Raw genomic sequence first — 20,000 nt, 5'->3', positions numbered from 1 at the left:
TCTCTCTCGACTTGAAGGGTGCAGCCCCTGGAAGGCTCAAGCTCTCAACGCCGAGTAAATCACGTAGTTAAACCTGACACGTTTGATTTTCTCATGTCCTTTCCCTCTCTCAGCTGCCTGCGCTAAACTGTACACGTCGTGGCGTCTACACAATTTAGCCCCATTAGAGCTGATGATGTTCTGCGCTAATCGTGACGAGTGCGAGCCTGGCTGTACACTTGGATGCAGCAGGACGCAGCTCAAGACATTTTATGGCACGCATACACTACGTAACGTTTTAAAAAGCAAGTTGACCCCCCTCGCGGCATTTAAAATTCACCTGGTGCAGAAACCGTAGGCTAGACAAACTTCTGCCAGTGTCGAGTGCGAAAGGGCCGGCAAATGGCCTGGTTGCTTCACCTCTCTGAGGTTCTCTCTTTCTCTCTCTCTCTCCCTCTCTCTCTCTCTCTCTCTCTCTTGCTCGCTCTCCCTCCTTTTATTCTCCCAGAATTCCAATGACCCCTACAGGCAACAAGCGACTGCTGAATCCCGTGGAATGTGCTCTCTGAACTGTACAAAAAGCCCTGAGCCCCCGAAGAGTACTGCTGAAAACAGAACCTGCCAAGTGCTATTATTTTTTACCGTTTTGAATTTGGCGGGGTGGGTGGAGGGGAGGTGTTGCACAGATTGCTGTGCAACATTTACTCAGAGTGTGTCGAGGGGGAGCGGTTGGAGGCAGGAGAGAGGGCAGCAGGACACCAAACCCCATGCATGCAGTGCACCATGGTCCGCAGGGAAAACAGCTCTGACGAGGTTGGTAGTGGTACTGTCTAGAATCAAATAGGCCCACGCCAAAACCACAATATCATCTATTTGCATTGTGTGCATCGCCCGGCCATCTATCTCTGAATAGGAAATGCAGTGCTGCGCAAACACAGACATCGAGTTGATTATGTAATAATAAAATAAATAAATGCAGATAACTCGTGCAAATAGCCGAGCTGAATCAAATGGCTCGGATGAACACTATAAACATGACGACGGTGATAGCCTACATCACTGCCATCAAATACCTTTTTTCCCCTTCACAGTCATTTGGATTTAAAAAAAAACATAATTTTGAAGTTAATGCCCCATTCACACACACACCAAAAAAAGAAATGCTGAGTTGACTTCAATAACACCTCTGAGCTATGCACATGTCATATTTTATTCACTGGGAACGCATTAGGAGCCACTATTAGTCCATGTGACCTCCAATTCGAGGGGATTTACAAATACCCGCACATATCTTTACGCCAAATACAAAACCCTTCGGTGAATTCTATCAACTTATAAAAATACGAGAAATACCACATTCAAGTATTCATGAAGGCCTAATAATGCTATAGGGCTGATATTTACATAAAGCGCTGAGCGGCGCGCTAAGTCAAGATAAACTATTTAAGACGCGGCCCCCACAAATACCTCCGCATGCTGGCTGAAGGAGGGTCCGAGGATGAAAGGGGACATTATGCTAACAAGTCAGATTACTGTACACAATAATTTTATCTTTAAAGTAAATACCATCCCCGGCGTTAGAAAAGAAGCGGGGGGCGGGCGCGGGGGGTGGGGTGGGTCGTTATGGAAAGTCACTGACGGTATTTTTTTTTTCCCTGCGCGGGGACCGAGCGGTCCCCTTCTCCCTTATCTGTGTTGGTCGAGCAATTCAGGCCCTGGCTCCGAACAAAGATGAGTCTTCAAACTCATTCTATTCATGGGCAGACGTGTAATTACCCTCGGCTCGCGGTCTAGACGTAAACGCTTTCACACAGTATTTAAGACCACCGACTCACCCCCTCCCTCCCCCCCACCCCAACCACCACCACCACCACCTCCTCAGCGGCCGAGGCGCACGCTTGCTCACCGCTGCGCCCGCCACCAAACTCCCCCCCCCCACCCCCAACACCCGCCTGTTAACCCATTCAATCCGGGGGACGCATCTCTGTCATTTTAGATTTCTTTGGGTTATTCGAAAAGTAGCAGATATATAAGCTCATAGCACGGCACTATGAGCTTGTATGAACTTGTAGATCTGCTATTTTTGAAAAATCTTGAAAATTTGTGCAAATCTTTCAAATATATATTTCTTTAAAGCGAACATTCGTAACACAAATCTTTGCTTCTGGGGGGATCCTGGAACAAAATATTTTACAAATGTTTGCTTAAAAAATATATATATATAAAAACAATTGCACACATTTTCACGATTTAAAACTAATAAATAGCAGATCTACACTCGCCGCGCTGTGATCTTGTATATCTGCTATTTTTTTTAATAGCCCAGAGAAATCTAAAAATGACACAGATTCTTTCCCGGTCTAAATGGGTTAAACAGAAAGAAGAAAAAAAAATCTGCAGTCGAGATAAATTAGCAAAGAATGCAATAAAAAAGACACAATGCAGGGAACTTTATCCTTCCCCCCGCTAAATGAGATTTCTTTGAAATGCAGATCAGTGGCGCGAGATTAGTGAATTTTAGCTGCTGTCAACATCATAACAAAATACAAATGCGATTGTTCGCCCGGCCGGCCTTATCTCCTCGCTTCCATCTGCTGGCTCGTTATTTACTCCCCCCACCCCCCCATTTCCTTGATTTACTATGCAGATCTAAATAAGCCGCATCAAAAGGAGGGCTTTGCTGCACAATGCCTTCTTAAGCTTCGACATCAAGGTATTTGGAGGAGAGAGAGAGAGAAGGAAAAAAAACGTTAGTCCTGCAGAAAAAAAGGAGGACTGCCCATCAAAGGCACATCTTTAATGAACTCTCCCCGTATCAGAGAGGGGGTTTGTGGGGACCTGGCTTTTATGCAGCCCCTGTGCGCGCGCACGTGCGTGCGTGTGTGGGAAGAGAGAGAGAGAGAGAGAGGCAGACAGACAGACAGATAGACAGACAGAGAAAGGTGTAAGACCCACACCAAGGCTTGCCTGAGAAAAGAAGGATCAAGGAGGAGGAGGCGGAGAGAGACAAGGATAGAAGGAAAGGTAGGAGAGGAAGAAGGAGGAGAGAGGCATGGACTCAGAAGTGATTAGCTCGCCACAGGGGCCCGCACCGGCTCTGTCTGCGTCTCTCTGTCTGTCTGTCTGTCTGCGTGGGTCTCTCAAAGCAGCTAACAGAGGGAGTCCCTCGTGGTCGTTATGAAGTACAGTGACACTAGATTAAACGCCATCAGGGTGAATTGGACTACAGGCCAGCACTTTAGAATTGAATAGAATCCTTAGCGTTAATTCGGTTCATTTTTGTTCCATTTTGTACACTCAAGAGTTTCATTCAAGAGTTCATTTATTCACTCTTCTGACTTAAATTAACGCTGGGATTTTACTGTGTAGAATATTAATACACATTTCCGTCGGGGTTTAGACTTTTTCAGTCAGCCATGTTTGTGTTCCTTCCTTCGGCGCATTTCACCTCCTGCGACTCTACATTACACACTACGGATTTTACCGCACGGCTTCCAGAGAGTTGACACCGTAACTGATAAGTGATAAGTACACCGTACGAGGTAACTAATAATCAACTTGTCCCAAAGAGTGAGGGAGAGAGAGAGAGAGAGAAATACTAGTGTCAATTGGGAGTAGCGTCAAATGAACGGCTTATCCACACTCCACCGTGCCGCCCCGATTTCCACAGAAACAGCCGAAGGAACGGTGATCTCGCACGGAGCTCTCAGCGCCGCGAGAACCTTTAATTTCATGGTGTATTTGTTGCATTCAGCGCGCGGGCCGGATTACAAGCGGCAATCTTCAGACTTATATATGGGGAGGGGTGGGGAAGAGGGGGTGTGTGTGTGGATAAACTGCAGGGAGAGATGGTGATCTGTATCGCCCTGTCGGGATGTTGGGAGGAGGGGGGGGTACACGACAAACTACCACCAACAAGCGTGCCGTTTACCAGCGAACAATTAGCCCCGGAGCGAGTTCAAGAGCGGGGGCCCACCGAGCGCTGGCTGGCACATGTGGTTAAGGAGCGAGCGCCGCGGGAGAATGCCAGATGATGATGAAGGGGAGAATGGGGGGGGGGGGGGGGGTTGGGTTGAAGGGGAGTAGAGTAGAGTGGAGTGGGATGTTGGTGGTGGTGATGGTGGGGGGGGGGGGGCAAGTGGCGTGTGCCATACACACGTGTTGGGCTGCCGGGCATGTCCCGCGCTCATTCACCACCAGCCCGCCACGCTATTGTACGGGTGGGAGGATGATACATGAACCGCCACGCATGTATGCGCACACACACGAACACAGTGACTTAGTCCATTCTCTCTCTCTCTCCCCCTCTGTCTCTCTCTCTCTCTCTCTCTCTCTCTCTCTCTCTCTCTCGTTTTAGGTGGCTGGAAAGCTTAACCTATGGCAAAGGCATCCTAGAACGACACTGTAAAATCGTAAGTGTTCAATTTAACCACTTTCAACCCGGCATGTAAAAAAACAAATCAGAATTATCGACAATACCAGGCTATTTTCGCTATTGGTCGTACAAGTATATAGGGTAAGCCCTATATACTGTGGTGAACTCACAGCGTTAATAAAGAATGTGAGTAAAACACATAACTTTTGCTTTCCTGAAAAGAAAAGTTGCACTCTGTCTCTGTCTCTCTCTCTGTCTGTCTGTCTCTGCCTCTGTCTCTCTCTCACTGTTGTGTGCTGTGCCAAGTTGGCCCAGTGCCAGTCACATTTGCAACCACAAGGAACGCCCCCCCCCTCCCCCCCCCCCCCACACCACCACAACTCTGTGCCCTGCCTAATGAAACGACAAAACAACAGATCTTCATCAGAAGAAAACAGGTGTTCTAACAGGTTTGACTGCTCTTGACCCAAGCTACATTAAAGTGTGTGTGTGGGGGGGGGGATAGATAGATAGATAGATAGATAGATAGATAGATAGATAGATAGATAGATAGATAGATAGATAGATAGATAGATAGATAGATAGATAGATAGATAGATATATAGATAGTTGGATAGATAGATAAGAGAGACTGACAGACAGACAGACAGACAGACAGACAGACAGACAGACAGACAGACAGACAGACAGACAGACAGTGAGAGAGAGATAGAGAGAGAGAAACAGAGAGAAAATAACTAAGTTTATGAGCAACAGCTGCCTGGAGGTATTTAGGCTCTGATGGGCACTCGTCTTCACCATCTGGCCTGCTCGCTCGCCAGCAGTGACAATCTGAATTAAAAACCACTCGTCAAGATATCATAAAAATAAACCATTGTGTTGCCGCGTCCATATGTTGTGGCCATTTCATCTCCTCAGAAGAAAAGGGGGGGGGAAGGAAAAAAGGAAAGGAGGGGGTTGCGTCAGGGAGCTTCAGAGAGGCCTTTGCCGCGACCCATAGGCGAGCATCCACGGAGGAGCCGCACGGTAGCCTGTAATTACAGGGTCTCAAGACCACAGCCCTGCGTCATCCTTCAGCATGCATCCCGTCCAACTTACACGGCCGTTGTTTATTAACCACTTAAACCCCTCTTTTCTCAGCATCGACATTTTACCTGACCCTCAGAGGTCCAATTTTACACTGGAGATTTGACTGCATGCTGTCAGTCAAATAGCAGTCTGTTTGTTATATTGCAAGACGGTGGCAGTAAATAATTTGGCTTTTGCATTGTTCATGCCACCAGTCTTCTTGAAATTAGTTTAAATATTTTGCTCTCTGTGTCTCTTCCCTTTCTCTGTGTTTCTTTCTGTGTGCGTGTGCGTGTGTGTGTGTGTGTGTGTGTGTGTAAATCGGGGCAGCATGGTGGAGTGTGGATAAGCACGCTGGGCACCCTTAGCACCCCTGGAGCCACTGTTGTGTGGGGAAGCCCTGCACTATACTTCCATATAACTGGGTTACCGCCATGTTGTATGCAAACTTGTGTTTGTCGTGCTCAAACCCCAAAAACACAAGAGATGTAAAAACGCACAAATGAAAATGTCACGTCTACCTCTCCTCCCGCTCTACAACCAAATAACTGTCTTTCTTGACCCCCCCCAAAGGGTTCGTGGGGTGGAAGACAGAGCGCTACTGTATACAGCACTAACAACCCCACCGACCCTCCTGTTTTCTTTTTTTTCCCCTTTATCTGTCCGCCTGTTTTTATTTAGACGAGCGAAAAACACGAGAGAAGGGAACAAACCTGAGACAGTCGTGACCCCCCGCGAGTGTTGGAACTTGTTCCGAAGCGACGCCGGCAGAAGGCGCCACCATATGCCCTCGCCCCTGAGCGGGATGCTCTTTCTGCAGCCTAATGTGGCTGTCAAAGAACGTTACCGTCACAACCCCCCCCCCCCCCCTTCATCACCCCCCGCTCCAGTTTTTCTTTTCCTTTTTTTTTTACTCACAACATGTTTGAAATAAACAGCTTTTCTTCCACACTCTCCCCCCTTGCGTATCTCTCCCTCTCTCTCTGCTACAGAGGATTGGTCCTTGGAGACGCGCGCGGTTCCAGTGAAAGGAAGGTCACTGTTTGTTTGTGTTTCCGCTGTTGAATGGAACCAGCGTACAACTGATCGATACTCCCCACGTTGCTGCCCAACGCAAGGGAATACTGGAGTCCAGATGTCATCGCCGTGCGTACATTATTATTACATACCAACTCAATCCAGAAGATGGTTTACTCCGTGCCATATATATATATATATATATATATATATATATATATATATATATATATATATATATATATATATATATATATATATATATATATATATCAACAACATACAACCATGCTGACTGACTTTCAGTTTCAATATAATGTTTCTATATTCATATCAGTAACACCCATTTTGGGGAACCATCTTTTTAATTTTTACCATCTTTTTGCAATTCATCTTTCATCATGTTTTTCATAAAATAACCCACTCTCTCGCAACATTGTGCAAAGGCACATCTCTTAAGTCGAATCCTCGAATCAACAACAACCAGGTCAGAAATAATCATAATACAATCTATGTGGCCTTCATAAAGAGGCTATTTGCTGAATATGCTTTCACAACAATGGCCAAACTGACAGCATCCACCCCTCACTGAGCCTTGGTTGTTTACTAGAGTGAAAGCCTGGCGGGCCTTGAATGTGGTCAGAGTCACGGCGGGAGTGACCTTGCCTTTTACCACGAGTGACCCTCGATCTTTGATTCAGAGCCGAGACCCCCTGAAACCAGGGCAGTCTCTTTCATACCAAAACACTGTCCCCCACCCTCCCAGCCAATGCCTCCACTCTCCAGTCCCCGTCACTCGTGTAAATGCTACTTGGGCGTTCACACCATGCCAAATGGCGTGTCAACATGCAATTATTTGGTGTGTAATGTGTGCATGTTGGGGTGGAATAAATAGTCTGTGGTCGTTGACAACTGTACTGTGGTTCAGAGGATGTATGACAGTAGGCCTGTCACAATTATTACATAATCACCTGATCGCAATTATTTGAGATAATCGCAATAATTTTGAATAATCATCATAATCGTTTCAATGTTGAAAAAATTATCATGCATTCTCAAGCATTTTCAGAAAATAGTGGAAATAGATGATCTTCAAGCTTGAGCTCGTCATTTATTTGTATATTTTAGTTATTTGTCATATCTGCCCTGTGCATGTAAAAAAGAAATTACGACGCCTAAAAGCCAAACGGATATTTTCATTTATAGGCTATGTGCCAATGTTCAATGCCAAAAACACCATTCAATCATTAATCACAATTATTTGTGTCACAATTAATCATCAAGTACAATGTCATGATCATGACACTCCTAGGAATGACATAGTTCATTAGATAAACAGGTTGACAGGTCAGATGTTGAATAGACCAGACTAATGGTATTTTGCCAGGGTCAGCCACTAGGGAAACCAGGAGGACAAGGTCAAAGTCTAGACCGGGCTTTCTCAACGTGGACAGTCGTGACCATAAAGTGTGTCACCAGATGTTCTGGCAGGGTCACCGACGCAGAACAGCTTCAATAGAGCAGAATATTGTGTTGTATCAGTTGATAATAATCACCAGTCTGAGTCTCAAGAATGCAGAGTTTCCGTCAGGAAAAAAGTTAGGCCCGGCCGCAATACAAATTGAATAAAAATGTAATAAAATTCTTTATTAATAGAATTAATTCATTCTTATTTTTTCCCTCAAAATATTATCGAGTTGGTGTGATGATGGAAAACGCTATTGTTAGTCACATTTATTCAACATTGTGTTAAGCTTTGTACCACTGTACCAGTGTTGGATTTTATCAGCCATTTTTAAATGTAAGTCCAGTTTCAATAGTTTATCATATTTAGTCAACCTCATCCTGTTTTTATTTAGTCAAGTTTTAGTGGACTAAAAGTCGAGCATTTTAGTCTTTACCTTAGTCCAACAAAACATTAAGTATGTAGTTTCGTTTCAGTCAACAAAAACGGTTTACATTTTAGTCTAGTTTTAGTCAATGATTAATCTTTTAGTCTACCCCATTCCATGCAAACTTGCCATTTTGCCACACTGATCCCAGTACAACCCAACACTAAACACCTAGAACCAATGTCCAGTTCTACCAACTGATCCCAGTAGTAGCCTGACAACACAACACCTGGTTTGGTTATAATCAACCAACCCACACTGATCCCAGTACACAGCCAACACCTGGTTATAGAACATGGGTCTTCAACAGGGGGTCCGGGACCCCTAGGTGGTCCTTAGATTTACATAGGAGGGCCACCAAATGTTTGTGTGATAGGCTAGCATCCTTATTCTGAGGGGAACATTTGCCGAAAATAGCAGATTTACAAGCTCCCTATTTTCGGCAAAGAGATTTGGTGTACAGGGAAAAAAGAGTGAACCAAGTACAGCGCCAAAGGTCAAGTTTACAAAGTACTAAGTTGAGGGTTTAAGTGGTACTGTACATTTCTGAAAATCAACATATTTATAGAAAATATAGTGTGTAAACAAACAAACATCATGAATTTACACATCACTGATGATAGTGCTGTCAAATAAGTCTATGAAGCTATCTATGAAAAAGTTGAATCTGCAATACAGTATTAGTTGGGGGTCCCTGCTTCATCTCTCTGACAGCTAAGGGGTCCTTGGCCTGAAAAACATTGAAGACCCCTGGTATAGAACAATACACTGATCCCATAACATCCTAACAAGACAACACTTGCTTATAGTCAGAACCAATGTCCAACGTCTAAAAACCAGGTTGGAACAGTAATGCACTAATCTGAGTTCCCAGAAGTTTTCGCCGGCTCGGCGAGGAACTTCTGGGCCAAACCCCCTGTATTTGTGGGCGGGATGTACGTCACGCTCTGAATCTGAGCGGACACGCCTCTTACCGGTTGCAACTCGTCTAAAAAGTCCGACGAGAGGCAAACAGCAGTACACAACAATGGCGGTCGAAATTTCTCAAGGGGAAATTGCTTCCCGTCGATCCTATTTAGATGCAACACCCACTGCATGTGGATCCCGCCCCCTATTCTTCATTGGCTGTTGATTTGAATCACAACGCAGTGGCCGCGCCCCCGCTGTCCAAACTCCGAGGCAATGCCTCCCAGACTAGTAATGCACTACTCCCAACACACACACACACACACACACACACAGACGCGCACACACACAGACGCATGCGCGCGGCCGCGCGCTGCACACTGCGTTGGTGTTGCTACAAGCTAGGCTAACCTTATTATCATTGGGTTCGGTTCGGCGACAGAAGATAAACTGCGTTGTTGTTTTGTAACTTTTTTAACTGCTGGGAGCTTACTAACTATCAATTCAACTGTGTGTGTGTGTGTGTGGCTGCACGTGCAAGCAGCTGTTCGTTTGTTTTGTTTTGACGGAAGAACGCTCGTCCCAAAACACGCTCACCCCGGGTCTAATCCGTTGGCCTCCGTCCGCGAAACACCATGGGGTGCTGTGATTTGGGGCGAGGAACGGTTACCACAATGCGCTTCTCACCAAACTGCGGAAATAATATGCGTGCGTGCATATTATTTCCGCAGTTTGCGTGCGCACGCACGCACGCACGCACGCACGCACGCACGCACGCACGCACGCACGCACGCACGCACGCACGCACGCACACACACACACACAGAGATAGTTTAACTGTGAGGGAGTAAACAATTCACTCTGGATTTTAGGGCTGTCCCCTAATATCATAGTTGAATAATCGATTAATCGGTCGGTTTGGTCTTAGTTGACCAAGAGTCAAGACGTTGCTAGAGGAAGATGATTAGGATTTTCTATGACCCCCCCCCATGCTGAATGAATTATTTATTGAAAAATGATGATCAAATTGCTTGTGAACTTTAGATATAATCTATTAATTATACCAGTCTATAGGACAATAGCCAGTAAATCAACAATAGAATGTTTATTTCTTAGCCTGGTATGACTGGCTGGTCTCTGCATGACTGTACGCTGAAAACACAATTTTACAGATTTGTCTTCTAACACAACTAATATATTAGTTGACAAATACCATAAATGTTCAAACATTTGACAGTGATACACGAAAGACAAATACCTTGTCGTCAGAATATATCTGTAAGGTATGTAGGCCTATGAGATGTCAGGTCATTCGTGTCATTCAACAGCCATCCCAACAGGCCAGTGTGGTGATGCTGGATGATAATATTTGAGGTTTGAGGATTTTCACATGAATAAAAAAAACAAACACAAGACAGGTCCAACGTGTTTTAGTTTCCCCCCCCCCCCCCCCCCATTGTCCAACCAAACCAATCGAACTAGCCCACATCAGTGCAAAAACCAAGAAATGTACAACTGCACACGTGACACCGAACCGAGATACAAACAACACATGGCCGCTCTGAAGCGGCAGTGTTAGCAGAGATATACACACTTTCGGAGGCTTCAACTCTTCACCTCGGTGCAGCGTGGGCCTGGCTGAAATCTCGCTCTCCTAATCCCCCTGCGTCCTCTGACTCTACCCTGCACGCCTTTATCTGGCCAAAGAGTCACATTGTTTTTCTCACACTCACACTCTCACACACACACACACACACACACACACACACACACAACCAAGAGTTGAGCTGAGTCAAGTCCGGCTTAAGGAGACACGAGTGACCCGAAGCGTAACTAAAAAAGTCTGAGCTCTCACAGACCCTTATGCCTGATTTATATTTGGTTGTGCGCCGTGTCGCGCACCGGATATAGCAGATCTACAAGCTGTCAATGTGTCGCACAGCTGTGCGTTGATAGCTTGTAGATCAGCTATTTTCCGGTGCGCGATACGGCGCACAACTGAAGTATAAATCTGATATTCAGGGAACCGGTGCGCGCACACACCATTACTATGATGTGGATAATTACAGTGCAAAAGGGGGAGTGCGGGATGGAGAGATGGAGGGACGGAGTAACAGTGGAGGGGGGGGGAGGGGGGGGGGGGAGGGGGCTTAAGCATGTAATACACTCTTTTATCTTAAGGAGTCAATCTCTCCAGGCTGACAGCTCGCAGCATATGATCCCGGTAAACAAATACTTTTGCGCGGCACAAAAGTGCCATTAAAGGCCAGAACTGTCAACACAAATTCCATTCTTACTGGTGGGGCTGAGGTGGTGGTAGTGGTGGGGGTGCGGGAAGGGAGACAGAGAAGACGGAGAGGAAAAAAGGAGAAGGGAGAAGGGGAAAAAAGGGCTTGATCACTTCTGGTTGCTTTAACTTGCACTGAGGTTGTCATGGAAACATTTCTATGAAGTTAGCAGGGATAATAACAGAAAGCTTTCCCGTATAATTGCCATTAAGCCCAGTGCTGTTTTTTTTTTTTTTTTGACTTGGCTGTGGTGTGGAATCACACAGGGCCACGTAGGTCATGCACATGGACTCCAGGAGATGTTATGAAAGTGAAACCGGGGCACCACTCCCTTGTTTTTGCTTTTCCACCCCCTCCATTTTTCCTTTCTTTCTCACAACAAACACATGCAACACCGCTGATGCCGAGCTGGGTTTCTGCTTCGTTACGGAGGTGCCGGGGAGACAGTGCAATTCAAGAGCAAAAGTCAGAAAAGCGAACGAGAGCGAGTTCACCGATGTTTGTAGAGCCCAACCGATGCCAGATTTTAGGGTCCGATGGCAATGCTGATTTTGAACGTCCTAGACCACCAACCAATTACTGATGTGTTTTGTTTTGACCAATATTTGTGCCAAATCTTGGAATCAATTTGAAAAACTTCAATATGAAATCTATGGACAATGACCAAAACAGGTAAATAAAAAAAATACACTCAAACTGAACTTTATTCAAAGATTAAAACAATAATTGCTGATCCACAAGCTCACAATGCCACACAAAGTGACGTGTTTTGAGCTTGTAGATCTGCTATTTTGAAAACGTTTTGCCCAAAATAGCGACACTAGGTGATTCAAAATCAGGACACATCAGCTGCATAATTGCAGATGGCAATGTTGCTAAAAAGTCAAATAATGGCTGACCGATGGCTTACCGATATATCGGTTAAACTGATACGGTATATCGGTCTGCCTCTACCGATGCGTTTCACCGGTAAAGACATAGCCTGCGTCATACAATGCAGTTCTGCTGCATCTTCATATAATAATACCCACATTTTCGTACCTGTACTTGTTCTGCACAGTGCCTCCAGTTGTCACAGTTTCAAATGCAGCACGCACACAACACCACAATCAAGACTCTCGTAACAGCACTCAAATAAATTGCCATAATTGTTTTATACTTCCTTGTGTCTGAGGCCACCCGCAGTTACTATTTTCAAATGCAAGACAAGAATCTTGCGTCAGATCTGCAAGGATGGAGCTGAAAGCGGAATCTTAATTTTGATAAATGATTGAAACGTGTGACAGGGGGGGTATATACATTAATCCCACGGCGGACATTCATTTTCCTATTACCATAATGTAGAGCACCAGCGGCCCATGATGAATGCAGCAATCAAAAAATGGACGCAGAGTGGAGAGACTCAGGATAATAAGCACAGCGCTCCCATCCGCGGTCAGTAACCATTAGTCCCACTCTCTTTCCATCTCTCTCTCTCTCTCTCTCTCTCTCTCTCTCTCTCTCTCTCTCGATCTGTCTCCCCTATTGCCTTGGAAAGTGATTAGCATCACTTTTTATCTGGCCCCACACACACACACACACACACACACACGCGCGCTCGCTCGCGCGCATCACACCACTAACCAACGACACATTAAAAAACAAGCAAGATGCAAACAGCATGACCCCGTTTTCACAACACATCGATAGCATCAAAGAAAATGATAACAGAGGCTTTTTAAAAATAAATAAAAACATTCTAAACACAGCAGGGACAGGGCCGGTACACACTGCCACTAACATTTCTTTTTACTATAGCGGGGGGGCTTTGAAGACCAAGGAGAGCTGCTGAGTGAGTGAAGAGGAGGGGAGGGGGGTGGTGTGGGGGGTTGAGGGGGTTGGGGGTTGGGACTGGCACACACACCTGCACGGGCCAGCCAGGGAACACCTGTGCACCCCGCGGCTGGAACAAAGAGAGGTCGACCCTGCTAAGCCAGAGGTGAAAAGCTGATCAAGAGGACAGGCCCCCGCACAGTTCAGCACCTCTTACTACCTTGTTAGTCTTTCATTCTCTCTCTCACCCCCTCTCTCTCTCTCTCTCTCTCTCTCTCTCTCTCTTTCTCTCTCTCTCATGCTATCTCTCTCTCTCTTTTTAAGTTACACCTATGGATTTTTTGGGAGAGATTGGGGGGGGACACAGTGATTGCGAGAGAACAGCGGTTGAAACACTGTGAGAGAAGCGTGTGTGTGTGTGTGTGTGTGTGTGTGTGTGTGTGTGTGTGTGTGTGTGTGTGTGTGTGTGTGTGTGTGTGTGTGTGTGTGTGTGTGTGTGTGTGTGGTAGCTATGGAACAGAAGTGCAGCTTATATAACAGTGGGGTTAGTGTAGCTAAATGACTCAAGTAGCCTACAGGACTGTCATGGTGAAAACTGACAGCATCACTGTTCTGTGTGTTACTGGACAATGCAAAAACAAAAATATGTAATTATGGAATATGAAAATGGGACAAGCAAGAACGGTAAGGTGTTGCCAAAATGCTGATGATAATAATTATGTTGTTATCTCCAGTGATCATTCTGGTAGGCTAATCAGCTGAGAATTCTTAAATATAATTGTTATTCAAAGTTACAGCCCTGCTATGCTTTGAATAGAACATTATAGTTTTATAGTTAGTATTTTAGCTGCCTATATAAGTATATGGGCTTAAACATTGTGGCTTAAAAATGTCATACTGTGTTACACTTAGTTTAGTATTAGTATGGGCAAAACAGTCACGCATCTTTAGTCTATACTGTACATGCAATGACCAAAACAGCAGGCTATAGGTGTACAAGCAATGCCAGCAAGATCATAAGAAAATATCATTTAAATTGGAGCAATTATCAACAGTGCTTTCTATAAACTGACATACATGCTGATGCTACTGTATCATAATTAATAGGGTATAGTCTCCGTTTCAAATTGTAAACACTGTTATATGCAATGTACTGTATTAATCGTTCCTTTCATTATTGCAACAGAATATAGAACATAATATTGCAAACACCAATTTGAATGCTACAACCTTAGGTAGTCTATTATAGCCTGGCACATATGTAGGCTACTAAATGTGCATACAATCAACATGACAAAAGTATTGAAATTGTTGTGCTACAGAGACAAATTGGTAAATAACAAAATAATTTCCAGCTGATCAGTTTGATTATCTCTTAAAAATGTAACTTTAAAAAAAAGTTACTTTTTCAAATTATGCCTTACTAATTTCCAATTGGCTTTCCTTTAAAATGTGGTGTTATAGCCAGTATACCATCGCTTCATTATTTGCAAATGTCGAAACGATTATGCAGGGTCTGCGATTTTTCTGTCGGCTTGGAAGAGAAGAGGGTCCGCGGACCGCGGTGCTTCCATCGACCCCCATGCAAACCGCAACCAGGTCCCAACATTAAAGTAGTTACAATCGAGCAATGTGCAACTAAGAAAAATGAAATATGCAACAATGTGGCCACCGGTGTTGCAGCAGCACCGGTTACATGATGGCCACATTGTTGCATATTTAGCCGTTTTCATAACAGGCTACAAACAACATGCATCGATCCGATCGATCGTGTAAACAACAAGTTTTGCTTTCCAAAAAAAGAAAAAAAAAAGTATTGGACGCATCGCTCAAAAACTTGCGGTCAACATTCACTTTGGTGTTATTTTTTAATGTTATGTTGACTAATTGAATACATAGGACCCCAATGGAAACAACACCGCAAGGACTTTTTTTTGTGTTATGCTTTCAGACCAAGTGTTCTGCATTTCTGTCTGATAAAATATTCAATCAATCAAAAAAACTTCTACACAAAATGTAGGTGCAAGTGGACGATCATCGATAACGACAGAGAAGTCAATCAAACTCAAAGAGATACACGCTGTAGGTTGGTGGGGAAAACTTACCGAAACCGCAGGTATAATAGCCTATAAAGATAGCCTCTCTTTGGGGAAAAGTATAAAGAAGCAGGTGAGATTGAGAAGAAGAAAGTCGTCTCTCTCTCTTCTTCCTTTAGTTGCGACACGAGGCTCGATCGCAGCCGCTGGAGAAACCTTCTAACTGTACGAGTTCACCGTAACGGCAGGAAAATGAACAACAAGTAAACAGAGAAGCTTGAGAGATATTCCTCGGGTGCAAAACGGAGACGCGCTGAGACGCTGTGTCTTGCTGTGTGTGTATGTGTGTGTGTGTCTGCTTGCTGCTGCTGTGTGTGTGTTACTGTTATTACGAATGCAACAGCAAAAAAAAAAAGCAAGTACACTATAGCAACCGGCTCCTGTTTGAATGCTCTTCTCGCATGACGCGCAATGCCAAGAAGAAGCTGCTTGTTTTTTTTTTTTGCTTGCTTCTTCGTCTTCGTCTTTTTTTTTTTTTTTCTCCGATTGCGATTCAACACATCGAGATGTATTCCTTCCAAGTATTTTGGGAGCAGCTTATTAGAATGCTGCCCCAGGGGGGAGGAGGCCCCTCGCAGGCACACACACGCGTGTGTGTGTGTGTGTGTGTGTGTGTGTGTGTGTGTACACGTGTGTGTGACTCTCTCGCTCGCTCTCTCTCACTCACACACACACACACACACACACACACGCACGCACGCACACACTTGTTTTTTTAGGCACACTGCGACCCCGTGTGACGTCAGTCAGGTCCACCTGCTATGTAAACAATAAAAAAAAAAGTGAAATACTTTTTTGGGGGAACTTCGGTTGTTTGTTTGTTCCCTTTGATGTTGAAGATAAAGTCAAACTATAAACTAGTGTCCCTCGGGTTTGAAAACTTTGTTTTCCTCACGATTGCATTTCCAGTGTCGAGACGAGATTGATAATAAGAGTCTACGTCTAAGAGAACGAATTGACTCCAGTGACAACAAGTTACAGAACTTAAACCAAAGGAATATTAGGAAAAACAACAACATTGTTTCTGTATGAAGCCAGCTCTCTGGATCTCTCTGTTTCTACAAGACTGCATATGGTCCTAAAATAAGTTTCACCTGACTACAGCTGCAAATCGTAGACATTGATTGATTGATTGATTGATTGATTGATTGATTGATTGATTGAATAGCCTACTTTATTAACAGTTTGCAAAAAAAGCACAGAAAGTACAACACAAAAGGACGCTAAAAAGATGAAACCCAAGAAAGCACTATGGCTAGTTTCCATTGGGGTCCTGTGTATTCAATCCATCAAAACAAAACAAAAATATGACTATGAAATAACAAACATATTTTACGTTTAGGAGAGTAGAGCTATTAACGTACCATGTTGTCCTGATAAAATGTAAACAGGTTATTGTGCATAAATTAGTAAATTAGCTATGCATCGATATGTTAATTAATTATGCACATTTTAATTCAATGTACAATTGATATTATGCATGTTAGACAGAATCTCATATTAAAATTATTAAGTGTATAGACTATATTTTGGTTTGAACCAATATAACGCACGCAATATATTTCACGTTTGAAGGAATGTCTGTCCATCCTTTATATTTGAATGTAGTAAATTACACGACATTTATGTTTCAACAGTGTGTCCATATCTATTAGTTGTTGTTGTTGTTGTTGTTGTTGTTATGTTTATCTTTGTTTTAAAGATAAACATTAAAAAATGTTTTCCTGTTTGAACCGAGAGAATAAATAATAATAATAATAAAATAATAGCAATACATAATATGAATAAGAAGTGGACGGTCAAGATTCAAGAACTATAAACTGATCTATTTAACCTGGATCTTTTAAGGGGATTCAGCTCTTTAAAAATGAATCAAACACCATTTCACAAGTTTTCAAATGTATAAAACGTACACAAATCTTTTGAAAATAGCAGATCTACAAGCTCACAATGGTAGCAGCATCTCAATGCATTGTGAGCTTGTAGATCTGCTATTTTCAAATAGCCGAAATGTATATAGGGCTGGAAGTGGTTATGTTTTGTAATAATAATCAACATCCATAAAGTAACTATAGCTAACTAAAGTTGTCAAATAATTGGACTGACTTTTCCACGTAGGACAATTTTCAATAAAGAAATAATGATAATTGTGAAATATAGCCTACACTGTTCTAAAAAATAAATGTCTATTATTTCCATTTTTTTGTAGTGACGAAAAATGGTTTTCAGATTAATTGTCAAAAGCACACGTTTCTGTATTAAATTGAAACGCGTTGTTGCTGTTTATTTTCTAATAAACAAACAAACATTGATTGATTGATTGATTGATTGATTGATTGAGTGATTGTTTATTTTCTAATAAACAAACAAACACACAAACAAATAAACAAACAAACAAACAAACAACAATTATTGAATTTACACTACAGGCTATATATTTGCGTTACTCTGGCTTTGAATGCATCATTGGATTATTAATTATTATATGTTGACCGTCAACATTATTAGCCAGTATATATGTGCAAAAATGCAGTGATGTCGTCGCATAATAATAATAGTAATTGCAATGACTAAACTTGTGGTAAACCGTACAGGTCTATTTACTATATATATATATATATATATATATATATATATATATATATATATATATATATATATATATATATATAAATAATCCACATACCTAATAGACCTATTACTTAGACACCATTAGCTCAAATTCCATCACATTATTATTGGAAATCCTAATAATTGCTATTAAACATTTTCTTAGCAGTTACTGTTTAATGGGAGGAAACAGCACGAAGTAACAGCGCCAACATCTGGGGAATTGTGATGTGTTGCTGCCACCTAATGGCAGTGGTGGAAAAAGTACTCACATTTTGCAAAAAGGTATCAATACTGCAATGTAGAAATACTCTGTTAAATACATTTAAAAAGTCAGTTAAACATGTATAGTAGTAGTAGGCCTAGTACAAAAGTATTGGTAAAAAATATATACTTAAAGTACCAAAAGTAGAAAGTACTCATTGTACAGAATGTCCTAATTCACAAGTTTTCAAATGTATAAAATATTTTGAAAATAGCAGATCTACAAGCTCACAGTGCATTGTGAGCTTGTAGATCGGCTATTTTCAAATGGCTGAAATGTGTATATATATAGGGCTGAAGTGGTTAAATGTATGTTTTGTAATAATAATCAAAATAGTAACTAACTATACTAGTAACTAAGAAATTAAAATAATAGTGGATTAAAAGTACAATATTTGTCTCTAGGATGTACTGGAATAGAAGTAAAAGTACTGGTAATTGGAAATACTCAAGTAAAGTAAAAAATACCTCAAAATTGTACTTAAAGGTAGGGGAAGTGATTTACTTTGGTTGAAATAAGTGTTAAATAGCTCTATATTCTGAAAGTACTCAATGCTATAGAGTGTTTTTTCAGTAAAAGGAGTCTCCCGTGTCTCTCCAGCTCTTTATTAAACAGAAAATGTATTTTCAGTGCTCTCTCCTGATTGGCTTAAATGTTGTGACCTACCTTAAAATGTACTATATTCTGTTTACTAAAGAGCTGGAGAGACCCCTGTGACCGAACAAACGCTCTGTAGCAATGATTACTATCATAATATAGTACTTTAACCTTTTTAACAAACAAACAAAACAATTACAAAATATATCACTTACCCTACCTTTAAGTACAGTACTTGAGTAAATGTAGGCCTACTTAGTTACTTTACACCTCTGCCTAATGGTCAACGTGTAGCAGTCCACTCAAGGTCACACTAGTATTAACTGTAGCAGAGTTACAATTAAGTCCCCCCCCCCCCCACCCCCGTTGAGAAAAAAGTTGATCTAATGTTGTTTTTTATAGCATGTTGCTAATCATTATGCCAGACAAAACAAAACAGTAAATGTGAACTGGTTTTGCATGTGGCAGAAAATGATTGATATTTTAGCTCTGATCATAGAGTGCCATCTACTGACTTGAAAGTAACCTACAGCACACTGTTCATGGGTAGACTAGACCAGTGGTTCTCAACCCGTGGGTCGGGACCCCCATGGGGAGTGCCCACATGATTCTTTTTTTCTTTGGGAGGGGGGGGGGGGTCCCAGATGACAGTGAATTGACAATTTAAGACCTTTTTAATACCAAATAAAGAAGAAGAAGAAAAGAAAAAGATTATCACTGCATTAAAAGTTATTAACAAACGATACTAAAAACTGGTCAAACATTTGCCAACTTGTCAAATAATCCAATCACAATATGTCTCTGTGGGAGTCAAACTAAATGTAATGCCTCGACTCCTACAATTCAAAGTGCTTATCAGGGTGGGGGGTCCCCAGTTCAAATATGATTATTTTGGGGGATCACGGCCTGAAAAGGTTGAGAACCACTGGACTAGACAGAAGAGATGCATTCCCAGTTCAGATGCCCATCATTTAAAACAGCGATTTACCTTTACAAAGTTATTGATACAATAAATAAATAAGTATGTAACCATTAGGCTATATCCTTGGTTTCAGATGTCTTTGACAAGAGCCACCATTAACTTAATTTCAAGGT

General features: G+C 42.5%; 1 protein-coding gene across 2 annotated transcripts in view; it reads right to left on the bottom strand.

Annotated features, from left to right (window-relative positions):
• The window catches only part of foxp2 (forkhead box P2), a 163,001-nt gene extending 147,244 nt beyond the window's left edge, over positions 1-15,757 (bottom strand). For both annotated transcript variants that reach the window (XM_084050229.1, XM_084050228.1), the window contains exon 1: positions 15,443-15,757. The gene's annotated coding sequence lies outside the window, so the exon portion shown is untranslated. The remainder of the gene's footprint in view (positions 1-15,442) is intronic.
• Positions 15,758-20,000: the final 4,243 nt, after the last annotated feature.

Source organism: Gymnoscopelus microlampas, assembly GCF_963454915.1.
Source record: "Gymnoscopelus microlampas genome assembly, chromosome: 23".
Classification (NCBI taxonomy): Eukaryota; Metazoa; Chordata; class Actinopteri; order Myctophiformes; family Myctophidae; genus Gymnoscopelus; species Gymnoscopelus microlampas.
This window is presented reverse-complemented; position numbering and strand designations above follow the sequence as displayed.